Below are 17,555 nucleotides of genomic sequence, written 5' to 3'. Positions count from 1 at the left end.
CTTCTGCTAAGGCTTCCTGCCCCTCCCCCTTCCAAACTACAAATAACAGATGAGGCCTGGGATGAATGAGCACCCCCAGAGCTCCAGGACCTTCAGCCAAACTTCACAGATGTACAACTTCATCGCCTACACGAGGTGGAGTATAAAAATGAAGGCAATAGGATGTTATCTATAAGCACCTCAAAGCTTCTTTTCCTTTAACTTAAAAATTCTCTGGTAATTGTTTTTACTGCAATTAATCATAAAAATGAATCACCTCAAATTTTTGAAAGAAATTCTCCTTCAAAACATGTCAACTTTGTGCCATGAATTCATTTATTATGAGACCACATGATGCCTCCAAGTACTGCATTTTATTTAAACGTGACATTTTTTCATTCTGTTTTGATTCCACAGCTGAAAATCGCTTCTATCAATCTTTCGCCGGAGCCAAACATAACTGTTTTGCTCACTGAAACATTACAGACTCAGGGTCCTAGAATCAAATTAAAAAATAAATAAACTAGTATCTGGCTGACATTCATAGCATCATATCCAGGGAGACCACAGATTTCAGAACTGCTGTGAACCCACTTCCAAGATCAAAATCAATCAATCCTAATCCTTTTGGATCTTAGATCACTTCAGAAGTCCAAAGACTTTATGTGGGCTGATTTTTCTTTGTGAGATTCAGTTTTAGAAATTGTGTACTATTCTGATTTTGAAAAGGGTATGACATCTCCAATGAAATCACCAGACTCTGCTGGGACACTGATGATGATCAATGATTTTCCGCATCAGTTGCTATTGGGTTGAGGGTGAGGGGTTGGGAGGCTCGCTATCTACTTACTTTCCCCATAATGCATCGTTCTCTTTCTAAACAGCAGCAGCAGACAGGCACATCCAATATGGTATTACTTCCTCCTTTCATTCATGACGATGTCCCACACAGGCCCTGAGAGTCTGAAAAAAGAAGCATGTCCCAGGTTCTAAGGATGAAGGGAACCCCGGCCAATCCATCATGCTTTGTCTGCTAAAGATAGACTCCTGCATAAGAGCCACCATACTAGAGAGAGGCAGCGGGCATGAAAAGGAGTGAATCAGCTGTCAACGGGTCAGGTCTGGAGGACGGCAGAGCTGTGATTAGAATTTTCAATCAGGACTTCCACGATTCATCATGCTTTGGGAGGGACGAGAAAAGTTTGCAAAGGTATATTCCCCCATCAGCCCTATCTTCCCTCCTTCTATCAGCAGAGTTAAGTCCTAGGGGCCACAGAAAATTCAGTGTCTTATTGACCCAAAGGATGAAACTTTAAAAGAGCTGCCAAAGTGGGGGCAGATGTGTGTCAGGATTAAACGACTTCCTCTCCACAATTAATCTCCAGATTAATGTCCTGAAAATACAATTCTGATCTTGTCATGTCTGATCAAAAAACCCTGATTTTGGAGAGGGAGGGAAGGATGGGGAGTTTGGGATTAGCAGAGGCAAACTATTATATACAGGATGGATAAACAACAACGTCCTTCTGTACAGCACAGGGAACTATATTCAATATCTTGTGATAAACCATAATGGAAAAGAATATGAAAAAGAATACATATGTGTCACTGAATCACTTTGCTGTATAGCAGAAATTAAATACAACACTGTAAATCAACTATACTTCAGTAAAATTTTTTTTTAAACTCTGATTTCTTCCTTCCCTCCTTCTCCTCTTTTTCTGTCCTCCCTTCCTTCCTTCCTTTCTTCTTTCCTTTCTTCCTAACTTCCATCCTCCTTTCTTAACTTCCTTAACTTCCTTTCCTTTCAGGCTAATCTTCCAGTCTTTCCCTCCTTCTTTCTTCCCTACCTCCTTGTCTATGTATGTTCCCTCCTTCTACATGTATTAAGCATTTACAAAGGAAAATCATTTCCTAATGGAAGAATTCACAGCCTGCTGGGAGAGGGACACCCACACAAACACAAAGCCGATAGAGTGTGAAATCAGACACTGGTGCTATGGAATGTAGTGGAACTGCGGGGAGAGGGTAAGCAATGTCCACAAAAGCTTCCTAGACGAAGTAAGAATGAGTTGCCAGCAGAGGAAATGACACATGCAAAGGCACAAGGACAGAAGGGTGTGGTATTTTCAAGGAAACAGAGCTGTATCAGTGAAGCTGGAGCACAGTTTACGGGGAAGTGCTATGAAGTGAGTAGTAGACAAGACCCTGTTATTAAAAGCTTTGTACATAAGGATTTTATGAAAGCAATGGAGAGAAATCATAGGCCCTAAGCAGAAGTGGTGGTGGTGACTAGATTTTTAACTAAACCTCAATAAACACACACACACACACACAGACACACACACACATAGGTACTCTCTGAGCACGCTATTTAAAACTGCAACCTAACTCACTACTTATCCCCCTTCCCTTCTTTATTTCTCTCCATCACGCTTATCACCATCTGGAACCAGATCTACTTATTTATTGCCTATCTGCCTCCACTAAAATGTAAGCTCCATTTTGAGAGCAGGATTTTGGTTTTGTCCACTGCTGTATCCTTTGGACCTAGGATACTATTTAGCATGTAGTAGATATTCCGTGAATATTGCTGAATAACATGACCTTCTCAGAGATAGTAAAACTCAATCATCTCAACATTTTATGTGGAGAAAAGACTTTGCCTTTAAAGCGCACACATCACTTAAACTCGCTCAGACTCAATGCCCTGCAGAAGGCAAGTGAAACACCTATTTTTAAAGTAGTTATAATAAAAAGTTGTGTAAAGAACTCAGAATGGTAACTGGCCTATAGTAAGTCCTCAATAAACTTCAACAACTGTTTTCTGTTTTTGTTGTTATCATGTAATTCCCTGGGAAGCTCTTGAGCTCTTGAGGGTCTTAATCATCCAGCACACAGTGGGGGCTCAGTGAATGACTTCTGAGACCATCAACCCAAGGGGTCCCCTCTTCAAAAGGTGAGTAATTTCCCTAGAGTCCTCTCTTCAAAAGGTGAGTAATTTCCCTAGAGTATTCTAAACATCACAACAAGCTCTTTTTGGAAAGAAAGAAGCCTTGGAAATGTAATGTGCTTTTCAAACAATGCAGTTTCAGGACCAAAGCTCAGCAGTGGCCAATGACAGTCCTAGAACCATGTATCCATGCTTCCTGAGGGGAGGGACCGATGATCATCTTCCATGACAGCATCATAAAGCCACCACAGCCATGTATAATACTGCTTTGAAATTCTGACTGCCTCCTGCAGGGGACCATATATGCCCCTTAATAGAAGGATATCACTGCTGGGGCGCAGTAAGATATAGAGTTAAGAGCCTGGGATCTAGTGCCCAACTTTTGGGTTTGAATCCCAACTCTGCCACTTTCTAGCTGTGTGACCTTAAGAGAGTGACTTAATCTCTCTGTGCCTCAACCACACATTGGGAACGATAATGATCCTACCTCACAGGGTTACTGCGTGGATTAACTGAGTCATCCTGTGAAGCACTTAGAACAGTACCTGGCACATAGTACATGTTCAAAAAACATTATATTTTCTCATCAGTACGTCCTAGAACAGAAAAGGTGTCCAAACAATGCTAATAATTCCATTTTGCTACCCACTGAAAATGACTGGAAAGGGGCTTAGGCACAACTCTATTCCTATCTCTGCTCAGAGAAGTGTTTAAAAATATGAATAACTCAAAAGGCTCTGCCCCTTTCTGGTTGCAGGCTTTGAGGCGTAACCTAATTTAACTGCTGTACCTCAATTTCTTCACCTGTTGAGACTCACAGAGCAAGCCCAGGGTTGCTCTGTGGCTTGATAAGGTAACATCTGATGTTTTACAAACCCTAGAGTACTATAAAATATGAAGTTGGTATCACAACCAGAGAAGCTCCAGTCACTAGGCAACAGAGAGGGTTAAAAAAAGAAGAAAAAAAAAAGGCATCTCAAACTACTTTGTCTTCTTACATTTGTGCAAAATTAAAATGACTCTTTGCAGAATCCAATTTGGATAAGCCCATGTCAATACTACTAATACAAGCCATCACTAATGACAAGATTGATAGCTCAGGAGAGCAAGCCATTTCACGTTCACTGTGCATCATGTTTAATTCGCCAAAAGGAGTTTGTGTGTATAATTAATGCTCTTTTCTTTCTGGCTTCATTTGGAAACATATACAGGGTCTCGAGGGACCTTCTGTAAGTCAGAAACAATTAATAAAATAAAACCACTTAATTAAAGAGAATAATTGGAGCCTATTTTAGACCAGAAAATGGAGGGATAAAATTCACTCTGGAAACACATTGTCTAAAAATTGCTGAGTTTTGAAAGCAAGAACAGTCTGCAGCTGGAACACATGTAAGTCATGATAGTGGACAGATTTCCTAGGCCCTTTGTTCTGGGATGATATAAATCCAACTGACTTGACATGGACATGAAATGTGAGATGACTGACCCACAATGACGTGTCATTCTTATGTAGGAAAACTTCAACTCTTCATTATCTCAATGCACATTTACAGCCCCTTCTCTGTACCGCTGTAGGGACCCATAGCTGAAAAGCAGCCCCTCTCCCTCTGCCTTCCAGAAACTCTCAGTTTAGTTAGGGGAAGAGAGAAGTCCACGCACAACTAGAATGCAGAGATATAAGCACTGAGGCAACAGAGGATACCATGGAGCAGTGAAGGAGGGCCCCCCAACACAGCCTAGGAGAAACATGTGATGCTTTCAGAGGCCCTGAGTATTCAGAAAAAAATGAGCATTTACCGGGATAGAAAGAGGAAAATGAAATTACAGAGATAACATTATACACCAAGTCACAGATTATGAATGTACACATCGCTTTGGTAAATTACATAAAACTCAGTGTGTCCCAAGAATACAGTATACGTTTCACAGCAGAAAGAGATGAAGTTGGAAACCAGATGGGGAACGAGCATGTACACGGAATCAGAAAAACTAGTTCAAATTCTGTAATCCTGTATGTACATAACACCTCCAGGCTTCAGTTTTCTCTTGAATAAAAGTAGAGTTCTAGGATCACTCAGATGGTAGTATGCTGCATTATGATATCCAACTATCTGTGTCCTTCCCGGTGAGAGGTTTATTCATCTATGCCCTTTGCCGTGTGACTGCCAGCACTTCAAGGTAGATGGAGGATACTCCCTGCCCCATTGGCAGGTTTGGCCATATGACTAGTTTGTCCAATGGGATATAAGTGGACATAACGCGCATCCCAACTGAGCAGAAACTTTAAAAGCACTTACGTTGTTCACTGCAGACTTGCATTTCCACCCTTTGCCATGAGAACCACAGAGCCTGGGTTCCTGGAATGACAAGACTCTTAGAACTGAGCTGAGCTGAGCTGCAGCTGACCTGAATAACCACTGACATTTTGGGGGTGGCTTGTTACTAAAAGCAAAAGATCAGTACAGAGATAAGTGAATAGCTCATAACCTAAGAGTAAGGTAAAGCTACAACAACCAGAAAAATGCCATGATAAACATATGCATGGGACAGTATTGAAGAACCAATAACATATGTAAAGACACTTATCCTATGTTAGGCATTGAATCATGTTTGATTCCTTTACCTTAGACCTCCCAGAAAGAGGCAAAAGTCTCAGAGTTAAGGAATTATAATGAAGGTCATGCCAAAGAGTGAATATATCAACTTGCTCCACATCCTTATAACTCTGATACCTGTCGTCAGAGTTAACTGGACGCATCCTAGCCTGGCCCTCAGACTTACCTTGGGCAAGTCCTTCAGCTCTTTGCACCTCAATTTTCTCATCTGTAAAATGAACAAAGTAGCTATGCACCTACTTCAAACAGCAATTCTGGTAATTATATTTGTTAATTCATGTGGAGTCCTAAAAAGAGAGCCTAATACCATATGTGCTCAATAGGTGCAAACCACTGTTAGTATTAATTACTATTACTATTCAATTACTAATATCTACTGCAATTTACTAAGAAGGGACTGCTCCTACACCTTCTCAGCTATAAAACACCACATTTTAGGCTTTATTTTTAACTATAAACTGATGATCCACCTAAAATATAGGCATACATATGCACACAAACACATACATATATACACACACAGCCCCTTATCCTTTACTGTTAGAACCTGTGTCACCACTTCTAGTGATAAAAAGTTGTTTTCAATTTCTTTGAAAATGTTTAGTGAAAAGACATACTGGTGAAATATTTGGACTAAGTATAGTTTAACTCACAAAACAGGTTACTACTTTGGGTTCCTAGGCAAATTCCTTACAACAAATTTCCATTGCAACTACACAACTCCAAAATATTTGGTCATATCATTAAAAAGCAATCAATATAAGCCTTTGAAAGTTTAATCATTCACATGAAGAATGGATCTATTTCCTTGTCTTCAAATGGTTGATTGCAGCGGTTTGTTGTCTTAGTGACAGTAACATGAAGTCAGTGATTCTTACACTTTGGGGGTGACAGATCCCTGTGAGAGGAACAGAAACCTTGATCCTCTCTCCAGAAAAATGCAAATCAAGAATTCAGAATCCTAGCCATGTTCTTTTTTTGTGGTTCCACAGCTGAGAGATGGTGTGATGGCTAGATGTCCAGTGTGAAAGGGGTCTGTGGGAAGGGGGACACCTAGAACATACAATAGTTCCCATTCAAAGTATGAAGGACAGGGAATTCCCTGGCGGTCCAGTGGTTAGGACTCCACACTCTAACTGTTGAGGACCCGGGTTCAATCCCTGGTCAAGGAAAGATCCCACAAGCTGTGTGGCACAGCCAAAAAAAAAAAAAAGGAAAGGAAAAAAAAAACAACCAAGTATGACAGACAGAGGCCCAAACAGATCTCTCCCAGAACAATTCCCAAATCCCCTGTTTCCTGGGGATTGGTGGGCCAAATGCGCCTCAATTTTCCATGCTCAATTTCCTCCTTATACAATAAACATGATAAGAGTGCTTGTCTCATGGTGTTGTTGCGAAAACTAAATGAGGTGATCCACGCACAGTGCCTGGCACATTACAAGCTCTTAACGAGTATGAGCTACTATTCCCACAACAAGAGGCAGGACGCTGAGGCCCAGAAAGAGGGATCACTTGCCCAACGTTGCACAGCTCCTGGGTAGCAGAGTGAGATGAAACACCGAGAGGGCTCCGAGAAGAGAGCTTATGAGTGAGCCAAACGCTGGAGTTAACAAACCAGGGCATCTCGAAATAAGAAGTGCTAAAAGCAGCTGCTGTTTGTTTGCGCCTCAGCTGTTCCACCGCACCAGCTGCTCAAACTTTCAGACGTGTCTTACCACAGAATCACCCCATCCTATATTCATTCCATCAGCCTCCAGTCTAATTGCGGTCCCAGAGAGTTTTTTTAAAAGGGGGCCTAAAATTGAATATCCATTCCTATTAATAGTAAAGGGACATTTCCTAAGAAAGTGCTTTATAAAGATTCAGATCCCTCTTTCCTCAGCAGTTTTTCCCCCTGGCCATCTTGGGTCTATTTTGATTCCTTCCCTGATTGAAACATGTCTCACAGGCTCTCATTGCTGAAGGGGTAGAAGCTTATGACAGGTCCATAGCCACGGGGTGTGCCCAGGGCCAGCATTAATGGGACAGAGCCCACGAGAAGCGAGCACTGACCCAACTTCGGAGATGGGGAGATAATCATCTCAACAGCAAATGCCAGCATATTTCTAGGAGAGTATTAAAGAGCTAGCCCAAATAAAAATTCCAAAATTGTAATATCAAGAGGATGGGAAATTGCTTAAAATAAAAAGGCAAACCATCAGACATGGAGCCTTGTCACAGCAATGAGCCAAACTGGGACAAGAGACTTGGACGACAGGCCCCACACTGTCATTAACTAGCTGTGAAACCTTGCGAATCGCCCTGCTCTCAGCCGTCTTATATATAAAACAACTAGGCAGAGGCAAGATACAAGAATAAACTGTCTGTAAAGACTTTTTCGGGTTCAGAATCAAAGAGACAGAAGAATATTTATAGCAACATATTTCATAACAGTAAAAAAATGTAGAAACTAGCCAAATGCCTCCATTACTAGATGAGATAAATAAAGGGATACCCTAGGAACAGAATACCATACAGCAGTGAAAATTAATGAACTATATCTACATGCATGAATATCAAGAAATCTTGAAAATATAATGAGAACCAAAGTCACAAGAGTATTTTACAATATGTTTACATTTATGTAAAGTTCAAAAGCAGGCAAAATTAAATCAAATAATAAATTGTTTAGGGAGACCTATGAAAAGACATCAAAGAAATGATTGACATTTCAGGCTAGAAGTTACCTGAAGAGCAGGCAGGGGGATGCTATCAAGGAGGAGACCCTAGGAAGCTTCCAGAGACTCATGGCATTCTCTTTCGTGGCTTGGGAGTGGGTACCTGGAGTTTTATTTTATTTTTATTTGCTTATTGCTCATTAATTGTCCACATATGTGGTCAATAGACTCTTGTACATATTCTGCATTTCACAATAAAAAAACAGGTCTAAAGGGCCACATTTTAATTTAAATGGACCACTACATTCCAACCAAACACATGATACACCATTAGACCCTGCAACAGCCTGGCGACACAGCTAATACTGTGTTCATTTAGCAAATGAGGAAACTGGGGTTCTGAGCAGTGTGGTAAAGAGGAGGGGCCACGAGTCAGCTGGGGTCTTTTTGTCGGCAAAGCCCGTGCACCTCCTGCTGCACCAGGCGTTGGGTAGGCAGGCCAAATGTAATTCTGTCCCCCATGCTCCTGAGAAGGAAAGAGCCTCAGAAAGATGTCGTATCTTGCTCAAGGTTGCCCAGGAATTTATAATTAAAAGAGCAGGAGTCATCATCTGACCCTAAAGTCCAGGCTCTTTCCACCACGTGTGGCTAAATCCTGTAAACTAGAGGCAAGGGGAAACTGGTATTTATGTGCTAGTTCCCAAAGAGAGGAAATAAGACTAAGCCTCTCCAGTTTATCCCCTTCTGATTTGGTTTGCGTGAGGCCCGGGACTTTATCTCCGATCCGTGCAGCAGTGGAAAGGTGTGTGGAAAGATAGGACTATGCTAATATGATGGGCTGAAAATAATTTTCATTACCAAATGCATCCTGCTGTTTGCAGGACCACTCTTCCCCAAGGACCCTATGTGCAAATATGTTACTGCCTTCCTTCTCCTGGGCCCCAAAATAGCAAAATGGCATTACTCCATTTGCTGCTATCCGTGGATTTTCTCATTTAAATAGTGCTATTGTCTTTCTTGTTTATGAGTTTGTTTCCCAGCTCAGGAAATTTCAACCCACACATCAGCTACAAATGTGCTCCCTTCCATTTTTTTCCATTACTCTTAATTAGGTAGTAAAATACAATCCACCTACGTGAACAAGATGGGTAAAAGAAAGTAATAGCTAAATGCATTTTTCATTTCACACATCACGATTTGTAAGCAGAGAGTCAGAACGTCCCCCGAAGCGAACCACACAGTGAGTGCTTCCACCAGTGATGGAAGGTCTGGCTGTTTACATATATCACTGAACATCAGAGCTGAAAGGGACACCAGGAATCCACCCCCAATCTCTAGCACGGTGTTTGGCACACGGCAGTAGCTTATTAAATGTTTGAAAGGTAAATAATGATAGCTTGTAATTATAGTAGCTAATACATACAGAAAACGTTTATCATATGTCAGATACTGTTATAAGCATTATACCTACATAAATTATTTCATCTTGACGATGATATCAAAAGGTTGATATTGTTATTATCCTCACCTCAAAAACTAAGGCTCCAAATGATTATGGAACTCGTCCAACACGATACAGCTGGGGAGCAGTAGAGCCAGGGTCCAGGGTGTCGACTCCGGCGCCTGTGTTCTTAACCCCCAGGGTTATTCTGAGCACCTCTTAGAAGAGATGGGAAGAATGAAGTGCAGGAATGTAAAATGACTATACAAAGCTCACATAAAAGGGTACCTTGGAAAAAAGCAAGAGCCCTGGAGTGTGAAAGACAGTTTCCAATCAGTGCTAGGTGCTTTACTTGTTTGGGGACTTGAGCAACACATGTGTCCAGAGACCTACTGGGGTTGTGCACCAGTGGTTAGCAGATTGTAGGACTGGTGTCAGCTTGTATTTGCATGTCTCCATCTCCTCCTCTGTAAAATGAAGGCAGTCACACCCAACTCAGCAGACTGCAGAGAGAATCAAGTCAGCAAGACGGCAAACGCTCCCCAAATTGAAGCTATCCAAAGAAACTGTGTAAGTTCAACTGTAAGTATCATGCCATGCACTCGTCCTCCCATCGCATAAGGGCAAACTTCCCCAAGAGGTATTTTTTACCTCTCACCTCCCAAAACTAGCCAAAGGTTGATATTAGAAACACACTAAGAAAAAAGTCACACATTAAGGTGGGGGACAGCTGAGTAGGGGTTGAAAGGAAGTAGCTTAGGACTCTAGAAAAGTGAATATTACATTTGCTCCATCGTGAGGCCGGAAAAATTGCCCAAGTGAATTACATCAAGAGGACAGACAATACTGCTTAATGGCTGAAGCTGAGGTGATGGAGCTAGACAGATCCCGGGTGGCATGCTGCCTCCTTCACTTGCTAGCAACAAATTAGGCAGCCTCTCCAGGCCTTGATTTCCTTGTTCCTGCTACGAACGCTGCGAGGATTTATCACAACGGCTGGCACAGAGCAAGAGCTTAATCAATGGGAGTAAAAACTCAAAAAACCATGGGATGAGAGATGGGCAGGAAGGAGATCCAACCCTCCCTCTGGGGTGGGTGCCCAGGCAGTATCAAGATAAAGTCAAGGGATTATATAAGAAGGAATTAAAAAGACAGGAAAAATATTTTTCCTCTCCAGGACCCAGAACTTGATACTCTTAATAAAGATTTTCCTTTTCCATATTTTACTCATCCATCATGAATAGAAAATTTGTGGATAAGAAATACGAGTGATGCATACACACGTCCCCAAACAAGGGCCTACCAAGTGGACATAGAGGAAATCTTATTATATAGAACAATGAACATTCGTATAGTGTATACTTCCCTGTGATAGTATCAGCCCATTGAATCCTCAGAAGAGTCTTATACTCCCAGAGCCAGTACAAGCCAGTTCTAAGCTTGGGTTCTGGGTTTAGGCTTGAGATGAAATCACGGCTCTGCTCTGAACCTAGGAAACTTCCTTCTCTGGAACATGGGGGTACCTCACGTGGTCATGATGAATATCCAAGCACATTACAAGGCCAGGGACCTAGCGGTCAAAAAAGTATATATGTGAGTATAATGAAAGTTAAGGGTTATTATTAATGATCATCCTCACTATGCCAAATGAGGACGACATCAATGAATGACTGAACCAAGATCATCCAGCTAAGACGTTAGGAAGCTGGGTCTTGAATCAAGGTGTGTGTTCTTACATGGCACTACGCTAATTAACTCTCTTTCCAGGGCTTTCTTTTTGGCTCAGCACCCCTCGCAGCCCCTGCGATGAACATTCCTCCTGAAGTGACCATCACATTCTCTGGTGTCACCTCTGACAGGAATCTTCACTGGCAGCCTCCATCCACAGCCCCAAAACAGTCTTCTTATCTTGAATATTATGTTCAGTGGGCATTGTCCACTCGTTTCTCAGTTTTCCCACCAAATAGTGAGCTCCTAAAGGCAGAGACCATGTCCTGCTGACCACTGCACCTTGTTGACCAGAGTATAAAGCAGTTGCCCAGGAAATATTAGCTAACAAATGGCTGCAATAAGGAGAGTGCAAAATACGATAATAAGAAAGCTGCCTGCTTTGTGAAAGGATAACTCAACAGAGAGGACCCCTGGATTCAAGTTGCAGCTTTGCTAATAACTGGCTTTTTAAAAAATTTTTAACAGCATAATTCCCCTTCTCTGGACCTCTGTTTACTCGTAAAGTAAAAGAAAGTAGTTGCACTTGACTATTTCGAAGTTATCATATCTAAGTCCAAAGTTTTAGCAGTCTAGGAAAATCACTGTTTATCTGTGTAAGTGAATCTGGGTCTAATTTTAGTGGAGGGGGTGGAGAAAGAGTGTGATAGATTTAAAGACAAGCCAAAAAAAAAAAAAAAAAAAATCTGTGACCTTGGACAAGTCATCTCATCCCCCAGTGATTTCCAGTGTCCTCATCTGTAAATCGCAAAGCTTGGACCAGGTCATTTCTACCATCTTTTCTGATTTTAATCAAAGTGCCTTTTTTTTTTTTGGCTGCGTTGGGTCTTCGTTGCTACGTATGGGCTTTCTCTAGTTGTGGCGAGCAGGGGCTACTCTTCGTTGCGGTGCGCGGGCTTCTCATTGCGGTGGCTCCTCGTGGCGGAGCACAGGCTCTAGGTGTGCGGGCTTCAGTAGTTGTGGCTCACAGGCTCTAGAGCTCAGGCTCAGTAGTTGTGGCGCACGGGCTTAGTTGCTCCAAGACATGTGGGATCTTCCCCGACCAGGGATCCCCTGTATTGGCAGGCGGATTCTTAACCACTGTGCCACCAGGGAAGTCCAACCAAAGTGCCTTTTGATTCCACTTTCCTCCTCAAGCCTTGAGTCCTGACCTAGAAATCCACTGTACCTTGTCAATGTTTTTACAGTCCTTTTAAAAATCACACCATTGTAGTGGTCAAGCCTACAGGACAAATCTAAATCTAAAGTTTAAAAAGTGATTTCAGATACCTTCCAATAACACTAAACTTTTGTGCCATTTCAGCATTAATCTTGGGAAGGGTTGCGATGTTCTGACTTTTTGATAACTTTAAACGCAGGCCTTCGAAATAGTCATTGTGGTGAGATGAGATGGGCCGCTCTGGCAGGGCAGTCAGGGGAGTTCTGGGACTCAGAAGCAGCTATATACACAGCTGTGATGATCTGGGAATGTAAAATAAAATAATTTATCCCTCACTGAACCAAAAAATTCTCCCTCTTGCCTGTGTGGATTCAAAAAGACTCAACTGGCCCCCGTGGACCTGGGCCCCAGAGCCATTGAGTGTAAAGTTCAAAGGAGGCAAAGTATCTGGCCTCTTGGGTGCCCATTAGGGGAGTATCCCACATCCAACAGCAGACTGTCATAATTGCCACAAAAATACATCTCTGATGCCATGTGACCATGGATGTTCTGTTAATTCATCATTTTAATGTATTTTTTACATGCCAGGTAGCCATTCAACCAATATCTACTGAATATCTGCTATGTGCTGGTTGTTCAGATGCTGGGATACAAAAGAATATTAAAAACTCTCAGTTAACTTTTTTATGGAAATACATACATACATACATATGCATATACATACATACATAAATGCATAAAAGCATACGTTTATGGAAGCTAAACACATATTTAGTGACAGGTAATTGATTTTTCTTATTCATCCAACAAATATTTCCTGGGGGCCCGTTACTTGACTGGCAGTCCCAGGCCATGGGGATACAGAAAACTCAGAGCCCTGCCCTCGGGACTCACTTGCTAGAGGAGAAGTCAATATATGACAAGGGTTTGTAACCCTGGGGTTTGCGTTTGCCTTTCCTTTTAAGCTCTCAGAGATGTCACTGCATTCCCTGTTGAGAATGTCGAAGGGCCTTCACTGAACACCACATTAAGGCAGTGATTCTCACCTGGGGGCTCTTTTACCCCCCAGGGGGCAACATCTGAAGACATTCTTCGTTGTCACAACTGGTGGGACAAGATGTTACTGACATCTACTGGGTACAGGCCAGGGATGCTGCAAACCGTCCTATAATGTACAGCAAAAAATCATCTGGCACAAAATGTCAATGGTACTGAGATTGAGAAATCCTGACTAAGGTATGGCCATTCTAAAAATGTTAGGGTTAAACTTTAAAACTCAGGGGCATTTATAGAATTGGAAAATCGAGGAAAGATGCCTGTGGTTAAGTTAAAAAAAAATCTAAAGAATCGAAAAAACTATTCAGTTGGATTTGCATGGAAATAATAAGCATTTGCAGGATGCATTAATGCTTGCCTTACCCGAGAGGAAATGCAGGGACATTTACAAATTATGACAATTTCTCTTATGTATGCCATAAAATGGTGTGTTTAATACCTCGTGATTCACCAGGGGGAGAGCAGTATCCCAGTCTTCCTTTGGTTTTCCACCTTGTGGGGCTCACTGTTTAAGATCTTACATCTCTCAGTTACAAGAACTTATCTCCAAAAAGACACATGGGCCCTGAGGCCTCCTTCAAGATTTGAAGAAGGCTGTAATTCAGGCATCAGACAATCAATATTCCAATTTGGAATTCAGCGCTTTGGAGCCAGAATGTTCAGAAACACACATAAAGGATCTGCTTATGATTGAGGCCCAACTCATATTTATAATATAATCACCTAATAAAAACAGTAATGACCTCCGGCTGACTTAACACAGCATGCTTTGGCACACAAGCTCCCTGAAAGGATTTTCACAGCCCTTGCCTTCAATAAAATACATCTAAGTTTCTGTTTTTTTCTATCAAGGCTGAAGAGCCCAGACAAAAAATATATATATATATCATTTTGCTTTCAGAGCGCTGACAAGCACAGTATGTATGGCAGATTACCTTGTAATAATATGATATTGTCCTCAAGAACTCTCTCTACGCATACATGTGACCTTTAAGACGAACGTATAATACACTTCTTGGTTCATCCCCTTTACAAGCAAAATTCAATCTCTCTCCCCTTCCATGGCTACCTTACAAATAAATCAAGATGCCCACTGATTGACACAGTTAGCTGCTGGTATGTTTGCTCCATCCCTCTGCCTCCTCTGACCAGCTTCCATGACCCCTTAATGATGCTCAACAGAGATAAAATTTTAACAACACATAGCTGGGCTGATAAGCCAAGTGAGCAGTTAAGAGCATATAAAGTTCCCTGAAAGAGAGAAAGGAGAGAGAGTGTATGCGTGTATGTGTGTGTGTGTGTTTTAACAGAAACAGTCCTGGTACAACCCCTCCAGGCCCAGCTGAAAGCATTTGGATTTAATGGAAAATAAAAGAGAATAGTGCAAATGCAAAGCAGGGTGGAGTGGTATGAAGAGATCTCAACTATATAAGTTTACCTACCTCCCAAATTGCCCAGACTCTACTTTTATCATCTATGAGCTACTGTTTCCACACCCAAAAATTACTTCCTGAATCTATTAGCAAAAGTGGATGGAAGGAAATCAGCAGTCACAAACTCTGGTCCAAGCGGAATAAATCAGGGAGGGTGTCTCCCCTTGCCACTGGCAGAGGCATGAACATATTTCAAGAACATAATCGCTAGGTTCTTATAAAATTCAAGTTCATTTTTTCCCACTGCAAATTTTATATCTGCGGCACCTTCTGAGATGCACATCAGAAGATACTTAAAGGATTATTAAAGAAGAATTGGGTATAACTTTTCCAGCCTATTTCAGGCCCCTCCAGGAAGCATATCCCAAAAGGGAAAAAGCAGTATGTGCTTTTTTCTAAAGCAAGTAAAATTCTGGCTTGCAAAGCCTTCATATGGCACGCCTGGGGAGACCCGTCCCTTTGCCGGAATTTGAATTTGTTGATACAGGCATGCTAAGTGTACTCGCGACAAATTAAAATACACAAACCAACCAACAAACAAAAAACTTTGTTTTAACAGTAAACATTTGTTGAATGAATGAACAATGGATTATTTTATGACTGATGATAAGGCTAAATGTTTTGACAGGAAAGTAAACAAGAATAAACAAAAAAGTCCTAAGATCAGATAAACATTTTCATCAAAGCCATTATAATATGGATCACCTAACAGAACAAAGTTTTATCATTTCAATGCGTGATTCACTAATGAATCAAGAACATGTACACCTTTATTAATTTCTTTTAAATGTCTATATTAAGAAAAGTATTATTTCTTGCCTGGAAAGAAAACTTTTGGTGGAAGTAAATGATCGTACAAATTATTATCATTCTACTAATATTTGACATAAAAAGAAATTTATCCCAGAGTAAATCACCTTTCCAATCATGCTAAATAAATTCAGAGCTGCATTATTTGGAAATAAAAAATGAAGTGTTTAAGTTGCAGAGAGCTTTAACCTGTCAGAGAGACCTGGCCGATTCCCTCCTCGGCCCCTGCCCCCATCATCTCTTTGGCCTCTCCTCTCAAATAGGACAACTTGGCCTCACCTGAAGGTTCTGCCTCGGTAGCTCTCAACCCTGATGGCACATTACAATCACTTATGGATCTTTCATAAAATACCTAACTTGCACTCTCCAACATGATGATGTAATTGCTTTGGAACTGGCCCATGCATAGGTATTTATTACAGAAGATTTAATGTGCAACCAGTGCTTGGAGGCCTCTGCCTCAACCCAGGAGTGTAGCTGCAGCCCACCCTGTAGGGTGGGAAGGCTGAAAGTCCCTCCCTAAATTCTCACAGGGCTCAGCATCCCAGCATCCCATCTCTTAGTGGCTGGTCCTGCTATGACCTGCCACCCTGTCCCAGGGCTCAGCATCCCAGCATCCCATCCCTTAGTGGCTGGTCCTGCTATGACCTGCCACCCTGTCCCAGGGCTCAGGGTTCTGCCTGGTTTCGGAGACACTAATCCTAAATGATGGTACCTTCATTTAGGGCTTGTTCCACCATCCTTATAGACCCTTCTGTCTAACCCTGGCAGTGTCACAGGATGGCACATGTGGCCGCTTAGTCTCAAGCTTACCCTAAAAGAAGCCCTCCCTGCAAGCAGGTGGCCGTCTCTTCTCCCACTCATTTGCTCCATCACACCTACGAAGTCCTTAGTACCACGCTACGTGCTTGACCTACAGGACCTCACTGACCCCTCAGAACTGCCCTTGAAGTCAGGCAACACTGTGAGCACCACTTAAGTCACGACAGAAACTGAGGTGATGTCCTCGCCTCAGGCCACAGGGCCAGGAAGTTGCAAAGGTGAGACATGAACCAACTCTGATATCAGACAGGGGCCATTGCCTTGGTCTGCTCAAGCTGCTATAGCACACCACCACAGACTGGGTGGCTTAAACAACAGAAATTTACTTCTCACAGTGCTAGAAGCTGCAAGCTCAAGGTGCCAGCAAGTTTGGTGTCTGGTGGGGTCCACTTTCTAGTTCGTAGGCAGCCACCTTTCCACTGTGTCCTCACCTGCAGAAGGGGGAAAGCATCTCTCTGGGGCCTCTTTGTTAAGGGCACTAATCTCACTTGTGAGGTCTCCACCCTCATGACCTAAGCACCTCCAAAGTCCCACCTCAAAATATCACATTGGGGCTTAGGTGAACATATGAATTTTGAGGGGACACAAATATCCCGTCTATAGCAGCCATGCTTCCAAACCCTTTGTGCTTGCTCTGTCCCAGGTACTGCGCTAAGCTCTGTACACAGATTTACACATTTAATCCTACCAGACCCCAAAAGGTTGGTCAGACAAGGAGACAGAGGCATGGACAAGATATGCCATGTGGCCAAGGTCACAGAGCTAGTAAATGTCTGAGGCAGGAATTGAATCCAAGCCGTCTGGCTCTAGAGTCCACACTCTGGCCACTCAGCCCCATTCCCTTCTCAACCACCACACTAGGTTGCCACTGAGGTGACAGCAGCTGTCATCATTCTCAGGAC

General features: G+C 42.3%; 1 protein-coding gene across 10 annotated transcripts in view; it reads right to left on the bottom strand.

Annotated features, from left to right (window-relative positions):
* The window catches only part of DAB1 (DAB adaptor protein 1), a 412,298-nt gene that overhangs the window by 347,189 nt on the left and 47,554 nt on the right, over window positions 1–17,555 (bottom strand). For 2 of the 10 annotated variants that reach the window (XM_061184148.1, XM_061184149.1), the window contains exon 2: window positions 830–942. The exons of the other annotated variants lie outside the window; for them this stretch is intronic. The gene's annotated coding sequence lies outside the window, so the exon portion shown is untranslated. The remainder of the gene's footprint in view (window positions 1–829; window positions 943–17,555) is intronic. 10 annotated transcript variants of the gene reach the window in all.

The sequence above is a fragment of the Eubalaena glacialis genome, chromosome 3 (genome assembly GCF_028564815.1).
Source record: "Eubalaena glacialis isolate mEubGla1 chromosome 3, mEubGla1.1.hap2.+ XY, whole genome shotgun sequence".
NCBI lineage: Eukaryota > Metazoa > Chordata > Mammalia > Artiodactyla > Balaenidae > Eubalaena > Eubalaena glacialis.
The sequence above is the reverse complement of the archived record's forward strand: the minus strand, read 5'-3'. Positions and strand labels throughout refer to the sequence as shown.